The sequence below is a fragment of the Gopherus flavomarginatus genome, chromosome 3 (assembly GCF_025201925.1).
Source record: "Gopherus flavomarginatus isolate rGopFla2 chromosome 3, rGopFla2.mat.asm, whole genome shotgun sequence".
Lineage (NCBI taxonomy): Eukaryota > Metazoa > Chordata > Testudines > Testudinidae > Gopherus > Gopherus flavomarginatus.
The window spans coordinates 37,188,076-37,205,076 of NC_066619.1; positions in this window are offsets into that span (position 1 = coordinate 37,188,076).

A 17,001-nucleotide genomic window follows, 5' to 3' on the forward strand; every position below is an offset into this window, starting at 1 on the left:
GGACCAGCGGACCCTCTGCAGGACGCCTGCGGGAGGTCCACCGGAGCCACCTGCCTCCCTCCCGGCAACTGGCAGAGCGCCCCGCATGGCATGCCACCCCAAGCATGGCCCACAGTACATAATTTCGGGGTTTGGAAATTTTGGGGGGTAGGTTTGTTTTTTTTAGAGTGCTACTACCAACTTTTTTGTTTTTATTTAAGAAATATCTTGAGAATTTTTAAGTCTCTAATTATGATTTTACTCAAAGATATTTTAAATATTTTTCCCTTGGTTAAATATTTTGCTATGGGGCAGAAATCTGTGGGAACGTTTGTCGTGCCCTAATTAAAAATGCAGTTAGTTTTTTTTTCAATTAATAGACAAATCACCAGGGTTTGTTTGCTTAAATGCCAGATATTTAAGGCAAGTGTATACTTATCTCAAACTTACTGACTTACTGAGTTAGAATGAAGTCATGTAATTGTATTGAATGGCAGTGTGCAGCCCTACATGCTGAATAGTAAGTGCTTATGCTAAAGGCTAATCACTGAGGCATGAGTCACCTGGCAGCACTCTTGCCTTAGAGGTAGACGTCGTGATGTCACATCCCACAGCAAGACTTGGGTTCAGACTGAATATTAAAATGGCAGTGCACCAGTAGTAGAATGCTGTCCTCTTGGAAGGGCTGTCATTTAGATGAGATGCCAACTCCTAAATCCCAGCATGATATCTTAGTGGGCTCCTGGAGCTGCTTTCCAAAGAGGTCATGCTGTACTCTTATGATTTTTACCTGATTTTTTTGCCTTGCTTTCCAGCTCTACATGGCTGCACCTCCTGCTTCTCTGTGACAAGTGATTTCTCCAGATCCCTCTCCTCAGCCCCCATCTTTAAGCTGCCCCTCTTCTTTATCCAAACACACTTCTAATAGTTGAGGGCAAGTGGCACCTTGGAAGATCAGGTCCTTGCTTACATTGATTTGACTTTAGTCACTCCAAATTGTGTTCTTATAGTTGACGGCCTGTGTTTTCATAAACCATGAATGTGCAAGGGAGATCATGTGCCTCTGGTCTTTTCCCATTATCGTTCCTAGGTGATAATCCTTCAAATAGACATACCCTCACATTAGTGACAGGTGGTAGCAGTCCCTTTTGATTTCTCCGGGGCAAAACTGAAGACTTATAATTAATTGTTTAATCAATTCTTGTTGCTCTAATTTTCTTTTAATTACATGAATGTTCTCCTCTGAACTCAAGGTAGCATGCAGGCTCAGCGAGTTTACCTGCGAGGCATGGTTTCCGAAGTGGAGCTTTGGCTGCAGAGCCTATTCTGAAATGTCAATAGTTCTTCAGCTTGGCATTAATAAGTTGTGCAAAATGTGAGAGTCAGGATGCATTCCGAAAGTTCAGAATCAGTATTCAGAAAGTGACTGGCATGCAGCATATCCTGTGCACACATCTCATTTGCAGGCTTTGATAAAAATGTTCTCGTCCTGCTTCTTCAGCTCCCATGAAATGTTTTACATTTTTTCCCATGCCTGTTGCATTTGAAGTTTCTTTTTACTTTTGTGTGTTAGACCAGGATGGTGTAGTGGCTATGAAAGGAATTCAAGGAGGTGCCTAATTACTTCACAAGTATTTGTGCTGGCTTGCTGACAACTACCCATTAATGTGCTAAAAATGATTTTTTGTGCAAACGCTTATAACAGGAAAAAAAATGTGTGTGCAGGTGCCACCTCCCATGTTTGGCCATCTCTGGCCTTGCCTGCACTAGAAAGTTGTATTACTTATGCTAAAAGTGGTACAAGCCTCCCTAATATAGATGCACTTATATCTGTATATAGGTGCTTTATATCCGTTTAGCTCTTCTCATAAGTTCCAGTGCACACTTGGAAGGCTTTGCTGGTATAGCTATGCCAGTGTACTATATCACCAAAGCAGCCCTAGTTGGGATGTGCTTTTGCCAATAAGGCTTCTTCCAGGGCCATTCACCTCCAAGCTCTGTGCAAAATAAGCTAGCTATACTAGCAAAAGCTGTTTTGCCGGAATAACTTGATCTATGCTAAGGCCTTATGCCAACACAGCTGTGTCAGTCACAAACTGCACCTCATCACACCACTGACCAACATAGCTATGTCTGCAAAAGCTTGTAGTGTAGACCTGAGCTTACTATATTGGAATAAGATACTTTTTTTTTAGTAGTATTACTGCTTCCATATAGAACTTCAACAGGTAGAACTATTTGATTAAAAATCACATCCTTAAAATAGGCAACAATGAGTCCGGTAGCACCTTAAAGACTAACAGATGTATAGGAGCATGTCTGATGAAGTATTCACCCACGAAAACTCATGCTCCAATACATCTGTTAGTCTATAAGGTGCCACAGGACTCATTGTTGCTTTTTACAGATCCAGACTAACACGGCTTACCCCTCTGATCCTCAAAATAGTTACACCAGTAAAACTTAAGTGTAAACCACCCCTAAGGAACCACCCCAACTCTATTCTTTGTCTTGGTCTATACAGAAAAGTTAGGTCAGCATAACTACATTGGCCAGGGGTATGAAAAAACCACATCATGACCAGCTTAGCTAAGCTGACAAACCCCCAATGTAGCAGCAGCTATGTTGATGGAAGAGGACTTCTGTCAACTTAGCTAGCACCGTTCGTGTGTGTGTGTGTGTGAGAGAGAGAGAGAGAGAGAGAGAGAGATCCTATCCTGATGGAAACATTCCTGTCTGTAGGCTGAGTCTGCACTAGAGGACTATGTTGGCATAGCTATGGTATAGTCTCTGTAATGTAGCCACAGCTTTTTTCAAGTAACTAGCAGCCATGGTGTGTTAGCAAGGAGCAGGGCCTGTGCTTTATACCTATAGCTGGTCATTTTACTGGCATTCATGTGGCTGTGAGGGAAGTGTGAGAAACAAGCTCTTTTGCAGAGTCCCTTCCCACCACCCTTTTGTATCCACTCTGGGGCGAGATAATTGGCCCCATAGTTATTTTTGAAATCAGAAATTGTGGGTTAGATTTTGCTCTCAAGTAAAGTATTGTGAAAAATGCTGCATTAGCCTTCCACTGCTGTATGTAGGGGCTGAAATCCACTCCGTTACATCAAGGCATGCATTAATTTGAATCACATCTGTAGCCACCTGGAGTGTTGAGAAGTGCTTTGAGTGACACTAGAATACAATGTTGCAACTTAGTGCGACTGAAATATTCAGCCACATTGTTTGATACTGTGGATTTGTGTGTATAGTACATAATATATAAATGTGTAATTCCCCCTCCCCACCGCATAGGAAATCTTGGCCAGGACATCATCTACCCCCCTTGGATAGCCGATAGCCACTTCACAGGGACTATTCAAATTATAATTTTGGCATTTACAGTAACTTGCTTGTATGCATCAAGACACCTATGACACCATAGAAACAATTTATTACTAATTATTGGTTACTACACTGTTTTTATTTGGCTATCAAAAAAGTGACTAACCAGCAGCATTCCATTCAATATGTACTAATTTTGGTAGGTTGAAACAAAAAAAGTCACAACAGGAGCAGGATTTTAGACTAGATAATAAGCAGTATGTTATGCACAGCACTCTTTTTAGGAATTTCTCTTACACACGGCCCTTTCTCGATAGCTTTGGCTTTCCTTCAGACAAATCACTATGAAGTTTTCTGACAAGAGAGATGTCTGTAGTGCCTGGGAAGTCAGGAGGCTCCTCTTTCTCAGTGAGACATCTTGTATCCTGAATAGGTCACTTTGCTATGATGCTGCTATGTGGGGTCTTCCGGGTTTGGCACACCTCAGAAAGACTATCTCCATTTTGGCCTCAATATGGCTGAATAATAGTTTTTCTAAGCGTGAAGGTGTTCCCAAAGGAAAATAGTAGATGTTGATTGGTGGAGGAGAAGAGACCTGTTAGATATGCCAGGGATCTCTAAACTACACAAAGTAGTTAACGAGGCCTTCCATAACTACTTACTGTCCAGTTAATAAAATCTCAAGCTGTATTGCATGGCACATGAACTACCTCTGAGAGACTGAGTGTTTTCTCAAAAGCAAACAGTTATCAATAGATAACGTGAACTCCTGTGCTTTGCAGAGGTTATTAAGGGGTTGTTCTTTAGCTGCAGATTTTGAAATGTTTCTACAGGCTGGTGTTTGTGTTGTATTTAGGAAGAGGGGAGTTTCATGAAGGGAAGCCAGCTCTGTCAAGCTATGTGAAATTAATAAGACACTAACCTGGTATGTTGGTAGTTTTTAAAAATAATAATTTAAAGTATTTTTATTTTCATCACTCTTTTGAATCTGAAATGTATCACATTGCCTTTTTACATGTATGGCCTGAATAAATCACTGTTGTAGAACTACCTATGAGAGACAGTCTGTCCTATCTATAGCTTGGTGCTTGTATGGGGCCTGCTCGAGTGTCTCTTAAAGTCAATGGGAGCCTTTCCATTGACTTCAGTAAGCATTAAACCAGATTGATGGTTTTCATCACCTCAATACCTGAGTGCCTGACAGCCCCAGCTTTTCTTTTCTCGTTATAGAGCAGTGCGTTGAAGCGTTAGTTTGATTTCTAATATGGACAGGATGACTACAGGGCTGCACACAGCCCAGTATAGCAGACCCACTGCTGGTCTGCTGCATGGGCAATTGGGAGTCCTGGAGAGAGTGTGCAGAGGGATTTCATGTGGGGCGTGTGCATGGTTCATGGTCTCTCTACCACCCCAACAGCAGGGCTAGCAGCAGTATAGGATTGATAAATCTGCCTCTTGCCGTGCCTCTGCACCCTCAGCCCTGGCATAATTCCTCATATGAAGGTTGTGAACTTAGGCTTTGGCTGCACTTGCAGATGTAAAGCACCAGGTGTTAAACCAGCCCTTGGAGACAGCAGCAAGGAAAGCGCTGCCATATGTTCACGCTATCAGCTGCAAGCACAGTGACGTGGCCACGTTAGCAGCTCTTGCAATGCCACAGAGAGCAGTGCATTGTGGTAGCTATCCCAGTGCGCAAGTGGCTGCAGCGTGCTTTTCAAATGCGGGGGGGGGGGGGAATGTGACAGGAAGTGTGTTGTGTGTATGTGGAGGTAGAGGCCGTGTGTTTTGGGGGGCAGAGAGTGTGTCAGCATGCTGTCTTGTAAGTTCAGACAGCGGCAAGGGGAAGGGGGAAACCCTGACATCAATCCCCATCCCCTGCCTCTTTCTCTCTCACACACAAATGCCTGCCTCTGCAGCAGGAGCATTCCATAGTAGTGGTTTGCTTTGTTTCCCAGAGCAGATAAGCATGCAGGCTGTCAGAAATGGAGCTTTGAAAGGGGATATCCACATGCCTGCAGCCGAGTTCAAAACAATGACTAGAGTGGCCACTTGACTTCAAGGGATTATGGGACATTTCCAGAGGCCAATCATAGCGCAGTAATGCAACACGTCTTCCACACTGACACCCTGGTGTTTCAGCCAGGGAGCAGCAAGCTCTACGCTTCTTGTGGAGGGGTGCTTCAGCTGTGGAGTCCAGGCGCTCTAAGTGCCTTGCCAGTGTGGACACCTCAGGAGTTAGGGTACCCGGGGCTGATTTAATGTGCTCTAACTTGCGAGTGTAGCCAAGGCCTTAGCCTTTGTGCATGGGTTGTATTTAATACTTGAAGAATCGCATGGAATTCACAAGCAAGAATATAGAAAAATGTTGGTCAAACTTTGGGCTGGCTGATCTTTCCAGTATCTCTTTTTAAAAAGTCTGAATTTTGCTGTAGTTGCTCTTAGACCTTATGGGGCCTCATGTCTCCTTCATGTTGTGGCCTAGCATCCTGCAAAATTTCCATCTGATAACTAAAGCCACATGTGAAAATAACTTTTTACTGCACTCCTGCAATTTTACAATAGAGCAATATTCAAGTTTAGTTAAAAGTACGTTGCTTCTTATGTCAAATTTCAGATCTGAAACCATTTTTTTAAGCCAAGGTTCTAATCTAACCCCATTAAAAATTGGTTTTAATAATGGAAACACTGACCTAATCTTAAGGCAAAGCACACTGCTGTGCTGTGCTATATTTGGAAATGTGGAAAAATGTGTTTTGACAGTTTTATTTAAACACTGGAATGATACATACAGTGCTCCACCAGAAAATAATTTAGTTAAAAAAAAATAAACATAGGGCTAAACTATGCTCTAAAATACATGTAAGCCTGGAGTAATTCCACTGAAATCAATGGAGTTACTCCAGGCTTAAACCAGTACAATGGAGAGCAGAATTTGTCATCTATTGTATATCTAGTAAATGCTTTTAAATCTTAAATGTCTTTCAAAAAGCAATTTTGATCTTGATATGATATGGGGAAAATGTTAGGTGCATAATTACCATGATTGTATACATGTAGTTCTAGCTAGTCACTTGTGCTCACTGTTATCTAATTTGCACATGGAATCTCTGTAATTGTTCTTTGTTTGCTCACACAACGATCTGCCTATTTTTGTCTACCAAAAAATCAAACTGTATTTACGCAATAGGGACACTATTCACTTGCACCATATGTCCCAAGGTTTTCAGAATTAGCAACCTAAAATTAGGCTTCTCAAATCCATATTTAAAGTTAATTGGAATTATTGGGTGCTCAGCACTTTTGAAAAGTAGGGCAGCTACTTAGTGACTAGGAATGGACATTATGTCTACAACTGCACCTTTTCTGGATGGGGATGGTCCCAACAGTGTGGGTACCATTGGCCAACAAAATTCTGTCTCATCTACTTTTCTGGGGACATTTCCTTCACCCAGGGGGTTCCACTACCACACCCTTGGGTGCATAGGTGCTGGAACAATTTTTATACTAGGGGGTGCTGAAAGCCATTGAACAAAACTGTAAACCCTGTATATGATTGTCAAGGTTCCTTCCCTACTCTGAACTTTAGGGTACAGATGTGGGGACCTGCATGGACACTTCTTCTAAGCTTAATTACCAGCTTAGATCTGGTATCGCTGCCACCACTCACAAGCACTACATTTCTTCCCTGGGTAGCCTTGAGAGACTTCACCAATTTCCTGGTGAACACAGATCCAAACCCCTTGGATCTTAAAACAAGGAGAAATTAACCATCCTCCCTCCTTTCTCCCACCAACTCCTGGTGGATCCAGATCCAACCACCTTGAATCTAAAAAACAAGGAAAAAATCAATCCGGTATTAAGAAAAAGGCTTTTAATTAAAGAAAAGAAAGGTAAAAGAAAACCCTCTGGGAGAGATTAGCATACCAGGTACTCTCACAGACAACAGATTCCAAACACAGAGGATGTTCCCCTGGGCAAAAACTTAATACACACAAGAATACCCAAATTTGATAATTCCCTTAATGGTACCAAGACAAGTTACAAAGAAAATAAACATAAACCTATTTATCTCTTTCTAAAACTTACTACTCTGATAAGAGGCTGGTTCCTTGATCTTTTTCACTCCGCCTGAAACTGAAACTCTGACTAAACAAAGGAAAACTTCCCTCCTTCCTTTTGAAATGTCTTGTTCCCCCATTTGTTCCTCTGGTCAGGTGTCGGCTAGGCTAGGTGAACTTCTTAACCCTTTAAAGGTAAAAGAGGCATTAACCCTTAACTATCTGTTTATGACAATGATGGAAACCACTTCAAGCCAGGGGGTGCTGCCACACCCCCAATGCCCCTAGTTCCAGCACCTATGCTTAGGTACTCCTCCGCCTGAAGCCAATGGAGCTTCTTAAGGGGAGACAGAGGCTGGTAAATAAACCTATCACTGGCTGTGCCGTCTATGCATCCAGTGGTGAATCCCAGGAGAGGGATCAGCCAGACACAGAATGCATTGCAGAAAAGAGAAATCAAGCTCACCTAATTCTACTTCAACAACCAAGTAAGCTCAGAATTCTCAAGTTTAAAGAGGCTAAGGCTGCAGTTCAGAAAGTCATCAGAGAATGTGCCCAGAAGTATTGGCAAGACTTGTGCAAAAAGATTCAGCTCTGCTTTGAAAGAGGGAACCTTTGTGGTACCTATAATGGAATTAAAGAGGGACTTGGTCAACCTTGTAAAATGACTACAAACCAGAAAGCGAAAGGTGGTACCATATTGACTGACAGATAAGAACAACTTGACCGATGGACTGAGCATTACAAAGTGCTCTACTCAAAGGATGCCTTTATCTGTGATACTGCCTTAGCTGCCATTCCTCAACTTCCAGCAATGCAGGAGCTGGATCGAACACCAACTCTTGAAGATATAGAGAAGACTATCAAAGAGGTTGTGCTTGGGAAACAGCAGGTAATGATCAGATACCTTCCTAAAGGCAGTGGGGAGGAAGCTTGCAAGTGACATCTGTGTTAACCTCTCTGTGTCTGTTGGGAAGAAAGCCATATACCCAAGGATCTGAAAGATGCAAAATTACTCTCTATATAAAAATAAAGGGGACAGAGCAGACTGCAACAACTATCGATGGATATCTTTGCTCAGTGTGGCAAGGGAAAGCCGAAAGGACTCCAAGTCCTTGCTAAAAGAGTCTATCCTGAGAGCCAATGTGGGTTCAGACCTGGACGCTGCATGGCTGACATGTCCTTCACCTTGTGTTTGTTGCAAGGAAAAAGCTGTAAACAACAGGCACCTCTCTCTGTAGCATTCGTTGACCCTACAAAAGACCTTCGACATGGTTAGCAGGAATGGCATCTATAAGATCCTGCTGAAAATTGGCTGTCCATAAAAAGTGCTCCCCCCGTTCAAAGAGTTCCACGGGGGAATGAAGGCAACCATCCAGTATGAAAATGAAACATCATTTGAGTTTAGTATTGATTCGGGTATGAAGCAAGGTTGCATCTTAGTGCCCACCAGCTTCGGCATCTTCTCCTTTATTCTTCTAAAGTACAGCTTTGGAAATGGTCAGTCTGGCGTACTAATTGAATCAAGGATGGATGGATGCTTGTTTAACATCGGACTATTCCAGAGCAGAAGGCATGTCACCCAGCTTACTATTCAGGATCTGCTTCTTGCAGATGACCCTGCATTCATCTCTAATTCACCCGATGAATTACAGGCCATGATAAACAAGTTATCTTGATGCATGCACCAAGTTTGGCATGGTAATCAGTATCAAGAAAACAGTTGTCATGTCACAAGGTATCAACATTGCACCAAAAATCTATGTCACTAATGAAGCTCTGGACAATGTGGATTGCTTCTGCTATCTTGGCTCACTTGGGAATCATAACTCAGGGGCAAAAGGCTGTTGCATATTCCTCTCCACATTGAGATGGAGAGGATTTTGTGTTATGCAGCTCAAGGCTATATAATTTTGGGTTTATACTCCAGAGGGGGTTCATGCCTGAGGAGCTGGAAGTAGCCTTTCCATGCAGGGGCTAGTCAGAAAGGCTGCTTGTAACTGCAGTTGGGTGTGCCCCTACCTGTATGTATGGTGGTGAAAGTGCAGACTGGAGGGCTTTGTAGCTTGTCACTGCAGTACAGTGTGAGAGGGAGCCCAGGCTGACGGGTCAGGGGGCTCAGTGGTACCCCAGTTCCAGGTGGCACCCTGGGGGGAACCCATCACACAACACATCACCAGTAATGAGATCCGTCAGAGAACTGGCCTACAAGCTATGGAGACTAGACTGGACGTTTGTAGGCTTTGCTGGTTGGGACATGTGGAGTACATGTCTCGTGATCGTCTGCCAAAGGCTGTACTCTGTGGCCAACTTAAGAGCTGCCCATGATGCAGAGGAAGGCCAAAGCTCCAATATAGCGAAAAGGTCAAGCAAAATCTCAAGAAATTCATCATTCCTACTGACAACTGGGAAAATCCTGCCCACATTCACTCAATTTGGAGAAGCTGGATTAAGACCAGTGCAGTCGCTGCAAAGAGACAGAGTCCAGGCTGAGGCCCGCAGGTGATCCAGGAAGCAGAGTGTGCTTCAACCTCCATCTGGTAAGTGGACCCGTGGCCACTGTGGGAAAGCTTGCTTCTCGCACATCAGGCTCTTCTCCCATACCATTGCTAAGCACCACTGACGGACTGACTTTGTCGTGTCCCCTTGCATCTGTCAAGATGTTGGACGGCCAACTGGAGGAATGGATAGAAGCCTAAAGTTGGGCTCGTTTTTGAAAAATCTTGATCCTGGTGAATTGTTCAGAGTGAAGATAATTATGGATATAGTTCATTGCACAGATGTACAAGCAGACAATTTTGGAAATGCACCATCCCATCTGTAATTCCGTTCCTGAATGTGTCTTGTATATATTGCCAAAGGTGTGACAAGCACCTTCCAAAAGCACATGGATATGAGATATCTTTGTCAGTGTTATGATCCGTCTCTCTTGAAAGGGGATGGAGTGGCAGTGATGCGGAGAGATGCATGATCACAGACAATGCAGAAGAGAAGGCTCTGACATCAGACAGAATTGTGTAGAGGGATCGGGCTGTGCCTATTTCAACATCAAGGGGTGGGAAGTAAAGGTAGGATTAACCAAGTCCAAGGAGTGATTTAAAAAAAAGGGTAGTTTTGAACTTGCTCCTAATTTGAGCAGTGAGTTGCTTGAAAATAGGAGTGACCTTCAGGCTTTGACACCTGTCTCACGTTTCACCTTATCTTTCCAGGAGTTGTACTGCACGTAGGGCTGCAAGAACTGATTTTTTTTTTTTTTGGCCACCTGCAGTGCCAGCCTCCCACTGCTAGAGTTCACTTTCCTGCTACTCTGCAGACCATCTGTTTCTGCTTCTGCTCCATAACCTCCCTCATCTCCTGAATTGTCTCATCTCCTGTTTTGGGGAAACACCAGGGACCTGCCTCTCTTTCCCTGTTATAAACTGTTTATTCGTATTTCACTGAAATTCATCCTGTCCTATTGAAGAGGTTTCCCAGACTCCTTGAAATTTCCATGACCCTCCGCTTGCTGGGTCTGTATGCTGAGTACCAGCTGCACAAGCTGAATACCTCCAGAGCTCCTGCTGCTCTCCTTAAATTTCACCATGGAAATTAAATGCTGTGTTAAGGTTAAGAGATCAAACACTCCAAAGGCACGATGAGGACCAGGAGCTAATGCAGGAAAGAAATCCAGAGCACAGACCTGGAGGCACTTTGGGTAAGGAGAAGGGAAGAAAAGGAGGGCAGACAGACACAGAGAGGGGAACCACCTTCTCCTGACTTAAGTCAACTATGTTCCTGCAGTGCTGAGCGAACCTTTTGAGTGCAGGGCCGGTGCAAGGAAGTTTCGCCTAGAGCGTGAAACTTCCACCTTGTGCCATCCCGTCACCCAGCTAAACCCGCCCCCCTGTGGCAGCTAACCCAGCCACCCACCCGGGGAGCCCCCCCCCGCAGCAGCTAGCCCCACCCAGGGAGCCTGCCCCAGTTCACTTTGGCTCTGCTGAGCATGCCAGCGTCGCTCTAATTCTTCCCCCTCCCTGACTTGCGGCACTGATTTGGAGGAGACTTAGAGCTGGGCTGTGTGCTCAGGGGAGGAGGCAGAGTGGAGGTGATCTGGAGCAGGGAGCAGTTCCTCTGTGTGCCCACCCCCGTTATTGTGGGCAGCCCTCCCCGCGCCCCACACCTCCACCCCACCTCCTCACCTGAGCGGTCTTTTAGGTGCCCTCAACCACTAGGCACCCTAGGCGGCCACCTAGTTTGCCTAAGTGGTAGCACTGGTCATGTTTGAGTGCCTTAACTTTTATAGGGCAAATGTTTCAGGAGAACATGGATTGGACTATAAAGACCTAAATGCACAAAACGGGCCACATTATATCCCTGGTGTTACTCTATTGATTTCACTACTGAGACATTTGCCTCCGTATAGTTTTTTAATGTATGAACATTCACTGATGGTTTGACCTGATAGCTTGATTTTCTGATTTAAATGAGAACATTGGTGGGAAGGGGGAATATGACAAATGCAATGTGATGGAAGAGAATTTGTAGCAATTGTAACTCAGCCAGATTGCACATTTAAGGCAAGATGTGTGGAAACTGTGTGAAATATAACATCACATGTACAATAACACAAAGGGACATCACATCCTTCACTTGCTCAGGGAGCCACAGCTTTGATTCTTTCTGTGCATTGAAATTCATAGCCATTAGCATAGGTTTTGGGGCAAAGGGTCTTTGTTCTGGAGTCATTACAATGTAAAGCTTTCTCACTGATGTTTACTTTTGCTCAGCCATGTTTACTTTTCCCTCGTTTCTCTGTTTCTGTCTCTATCCAGCTGGTGCCTTTTCTCTAACTTTTCCCTGCTCCAACTATAAATTACCACCAAACACTGTACAAAGTGTGCATAGACATTCCTTCACCCCTGTGGCAGCCTCATCTGGTGGGCTGAATACAAGAGTGAGCTCATGGGACTTGTTCTGATCCCACCTCTGACACTGACTATCTGTGCCTTTAGTCAAGCTCTTTAACCTCTGAATCTCAGGCTCCATATCTGTCCAGTGTGGAAATAATACTGACCTCACAACAGGCCTGGTGAGACTCACTTAATGCTTAAAAATTCTACTACAGAACAGAAGTTTTAACATTCAGCGGCATGCACCTAGAGTTTTCTGGTGGTTCCCCAGATTCCAGCTTAGTTGGGGACGTCTTGTCAAAGTTTTTTAAATATTGGTGAGTATGCCTGGTGTCTAGCACTAGCAGCTGGGCTCCACAGCAGCAGCAGACACCTGGGCGTAATATGAAGATCCCTCACCATCTATTTTCATAGTCAGTTTAATGTTGGAGTGTATTACGAATCATCTTGCTGGCTTGCTGAAATTCACTGGCCTGCCACTGTGCAGGGCAGTGTGATTTTTCGTGAGCAGGAGTAATTGTTTTGTAGTGGGAGCAAAACATTGTTATGCCAGCTCCCCAGTATTAAAGCTGATTGAAAATTCCACCAAATGAATTTTCAACAGAAAACTGGGTTTTAGATGAAGCAAAAATGTTCATGAAAAATGTCTGATTTCCATGGAAAATTAAGTTTTCTTTGGAAAAGGAAAGACTTTTAGTTGAATGAAAAACCAAACAAAAAAAGAAAAATGAAAAAATTGGCTGAGACAAAAGACTTCTTTTTTTCTTTCCAACAGTCACAATTTTTCATGGAAAATTTTGACCACAGAAAAAAAATCTCTTTTTAACCACTCTACCCCAACACATAGCATGGCCAACCTTGGCAGGAGATGCCTTTTGGAATTTACAGCTGAAAGGCACAGCCAAGTCATAACTACGTTTAAGTTTAATTAGCATGATATTAAATGCTATTATCGTTGTAAGTCTCTCTAGATCAGACAGAAATTAATCTAAAGGATACTACTCCGCATTGATTGGTCTATGAGTAAAGAAGCATGTGTATGCGTATGATGTCAGAAAGTGGTTTCTTTTTACTATATTGGAGCCCTCCATGTGGAAAAACACAGAGAGAGGCAGACTGTCAGCCTGACTCTCAACTGCCCTGCACTCTGTATGGTCACTTACACTGTTGCAAAGTGAATGTAAAATGCTACTATACTGGAGTGGTAGCATTTTGTAGACACTTGCTGTGCAGACTACACAAGGTACAGGGCAATGGCGAGTCCAGCTCTGTGACTGCATGCATCAGTTGTAGCCCACTGGAAAGCTAGTGCAGACTGTCCCCAGAGATGAGTTCCTGGGGGTGTTCTGTCATTATCCTCAGAAGAAAACCTTAGGCTTTGGAATTCATTCCCTCTGGTGATTCACCACAGCTGGACTTTGATGACCTTTAGTACACGATGCAAGATGCAGCTGTTCAGCCTGGCATTTTAGTAACAGTCGAGGTTTCTCGGTGGTAGGTGATGGAGGAGTATGTATAGGGTAGGAAGTCATCCTGTTTATTGGTTAGATTATCTAGCCAATTTACGGTATTTGATTGTTTTAAATTTTGTATATTCCCCGACACAGAGGTGGATTGAGGATAACAGTGGTAATAGAGATGGAGGGCTTGGTGGCAGCTGGAGAAAGAGAGAAGAGTGGTCACTTGGCTCCTGGAAAAGGGAACATGCCCCAAACATGGGGGTCTTGAGAAGGTTCACGTGAGGAGAGTGATGAATTCACTTGAGAGTGAGTGACAGATACAGAAGTGGAATTTATGACTAAATAGAGCATCAGGCATGAGGAAATGAACAGCAATGCAGGTTGGGACAATGAATGCTGTGCAGAGCTGGAAGGGTGATGTTACCTGGTGTTCCTTTAACCCAAAGCTCTCAGTAACTTTTCCGTGTGCGAGGTGGTATCAGGAAACAAATCAAGGGGGACACGGCCATCTGACTGATAGGTGGCTGGCATGAACAGAACAACACGAGTGCTTTTACTTAAAGCTAAACTTTACTTAGTCTCAATCACTTACACATGTTCGCAACAGGTTAGTGAAACACCCCCAAACCTCAATAATTACCGAAGCTGAGCATGGCTTTTGAGTGGCACCATGACAGGCTTCAGCTGGCCAGGCTTCCGTCTGCTGGTGGGGACCCGAAGATGCGTCCAGAGGCAGCATCTCTGAAAAGCCCCTCCTGAGAAGTCCAGTTACCTCAAACTTTTCCCCCCCTTATTTATACATTAGTAATACAATGACATATTCCTTAAAGAAAATTTGCTAAGCAAGCAGAGTTAAAAGATTAGACACCTTATGATTGTCAATTAACCAAAGATTTTCTTTTTTTTTAAAGTGTTCATGCCTTTGGGTCCTGACAAATATTTCCGGAGGCCACATATAAACAGACTTCTTGGTTTTTTTTTTTTTAATATATGTATCAGCAATTTTAACACTCTTAGCAGGAAGGGCGCGGGGTCAAGCTGCCCTGTCTGTGGCACCTGAAACCCCCTCCCCTCCTGTCTGGTTGCACTGAGGCCACTGCATGACCAATTTATGACCTGCTGACTTAGCTACTTTTAGCAGTAAGCAAGAATGGTTCAGTATGGCCTGCTAACTTGACTACTGTTAGCAACACACAATAGTGGTTTAAGCACTTTACTGGTTTGCCAAAATCTCCATGAACAGTAACGGTCTTGCACTCAGCTGAAGTTCATTGCACATACACTCTGATTTGTTAATGTTGCTATGGGCCTAGGTATTGACTTCTGTGAAGAAAATGCGCTGATTTGTCTTGTGACGGCTCAGTCAGTTGTGTGCTGTGCTTTTTCTCATTGTGCATATTCTAAATACCATACACCTGAAAACCAGTGAAAACAAATGGGTTTGATTGCATACTTGCGTGTGTTTCCCTCCTCTTTAAAGAATAACTGTTGGTAGATAGCTGAGAAACCAAAATATGAATGATAAAGTTAGTCAAGTACATCCTGTCATCAGCACGCTCCTTCTCTCAGGAAGGTGTCTCTTCATTCAAGTTGGGAAAAGAGTGAAAAATACAACCTCCTTTTGTCACTCCTTGATGTCTCACTGTGAGACTGAAATTCATCCTACTTTTTGCAAGCCTATGCTAAGCCATCAGCCCTACACATGTCCTTATGATTAGCTTTCAGTGGCATCTTAATGGTGGAGAAACCCTTTGCACTCGGGTGACTTTCATCCTAGTTGAAAGAAGAAGCTCAAGGTTTTAATCCAGCTCTCCCTTTGATTTGGCAACATATTTTTGTGGTTGAAACAGTAAGTTTTATTCTCAGTTTTCCTTCTAGTCAGGAAAAACTTGATTTAATCACTTGGGTCAGCACATGGGTCACATCACCAGACTTCAAGAGGATTTATAATTAATCATGTACAGAGCAAGCATCATTTTCCCTTCAGGTCACATTTTGCTTTGATCTTGACATGTTTTCTATTTCAGACAGTATTATTTACATAATGAACAAATGGCAGATTCATCTTTTGATGTGGATCTATGTTGTTTATCTGGTTTCTCAGTTTCCTAGATCTGTCTTTCCCACCCCATCTCACCCTGAGGCTTTGGCATGTTCTACACCTAAAACTGAGGTTGACCTAGCTGCATTATTGAAGCCTGTGAAAAGTTCTATGCCCTGAGCACTGTAGTTAGGTCGACCTAACCCCCAGTGGAGATTTGTGGCTAGGTTGATGAAGGAGTTTTCCATTGACTTCTTGGAGAGGTGGGTTAATGACATCGACTGAAAAAAATCCTTCCATGGATGTAGGGAACATCTATGCCTTGGTGCTACAGTGGAGTAGCTGTGGCTGTAGTGTAGATGTACCTTTTGTCTTCACCAATTAAAGGTGGGTTTTTTTAACTGCAGGATATAACTAATGCATGTTAGCTATCTCACTCTAAAAATGTAGTGGAGACAAGGCACTATAGTTTTACCATGAGATTAACTAAGAAAAGGCCAACCAGAGGCAGGGGGATTAGTGCTGCAGAGCCCACTAAGTTACCTCATGGTAAAAACTATGAGTGCCTTGTATCCATTTAAGATTTTACAGGAGTAACTATCACCCATTAATTATCTCACTGTAAAAAATCCACTTTTTTGTCACTGAAGACAAACCAATAGCTCACATAAAGTATTACTGTAGAAATTATTGTTCCAGACTAGAACAAATCTCCAACTGTAAATCCATCTTAAATATGATTGAAAACTGCAAAGGAAGCTAGTTTTCCTTTCTGCCTTTTTTCCTTTTCTGCAATGTTCAGGAAAGTTACACTTTTCTCTTTACAGTGGCCTAATTCATGCCTTCTTACACAATTGCTATTTCTCTTTTCCTGGGAAGATTTTTCCTATCTATCGGCAGTTTGGGGGGTGATATATAGCAAGCTTCAGAATAAAGCACTAATGACAACTGGCTGCTGGTAAACTGGGGCCTGGTCTACACTATGCATTTAAACCAAATTTAGCAGCGTTAAACCGATTTAACCCTGCACCCATCCACACAACGAGGCCCTTTATATCGATAGAAAGGGCTCTTTAAACAGGTTTCTTTACTCCACCCCGATGAGAGGAGTAGTGCTGAAATCGGTATTGCCACATCGGATTAGGGTTAGTGTGGCCGCAAATCAACGGTATTGGCCTCTGGGCGGTATCCCAGAGTGCACCATTGTGACCACTATGGAAAGCAATCTGAACTCGGATGCACTGGCC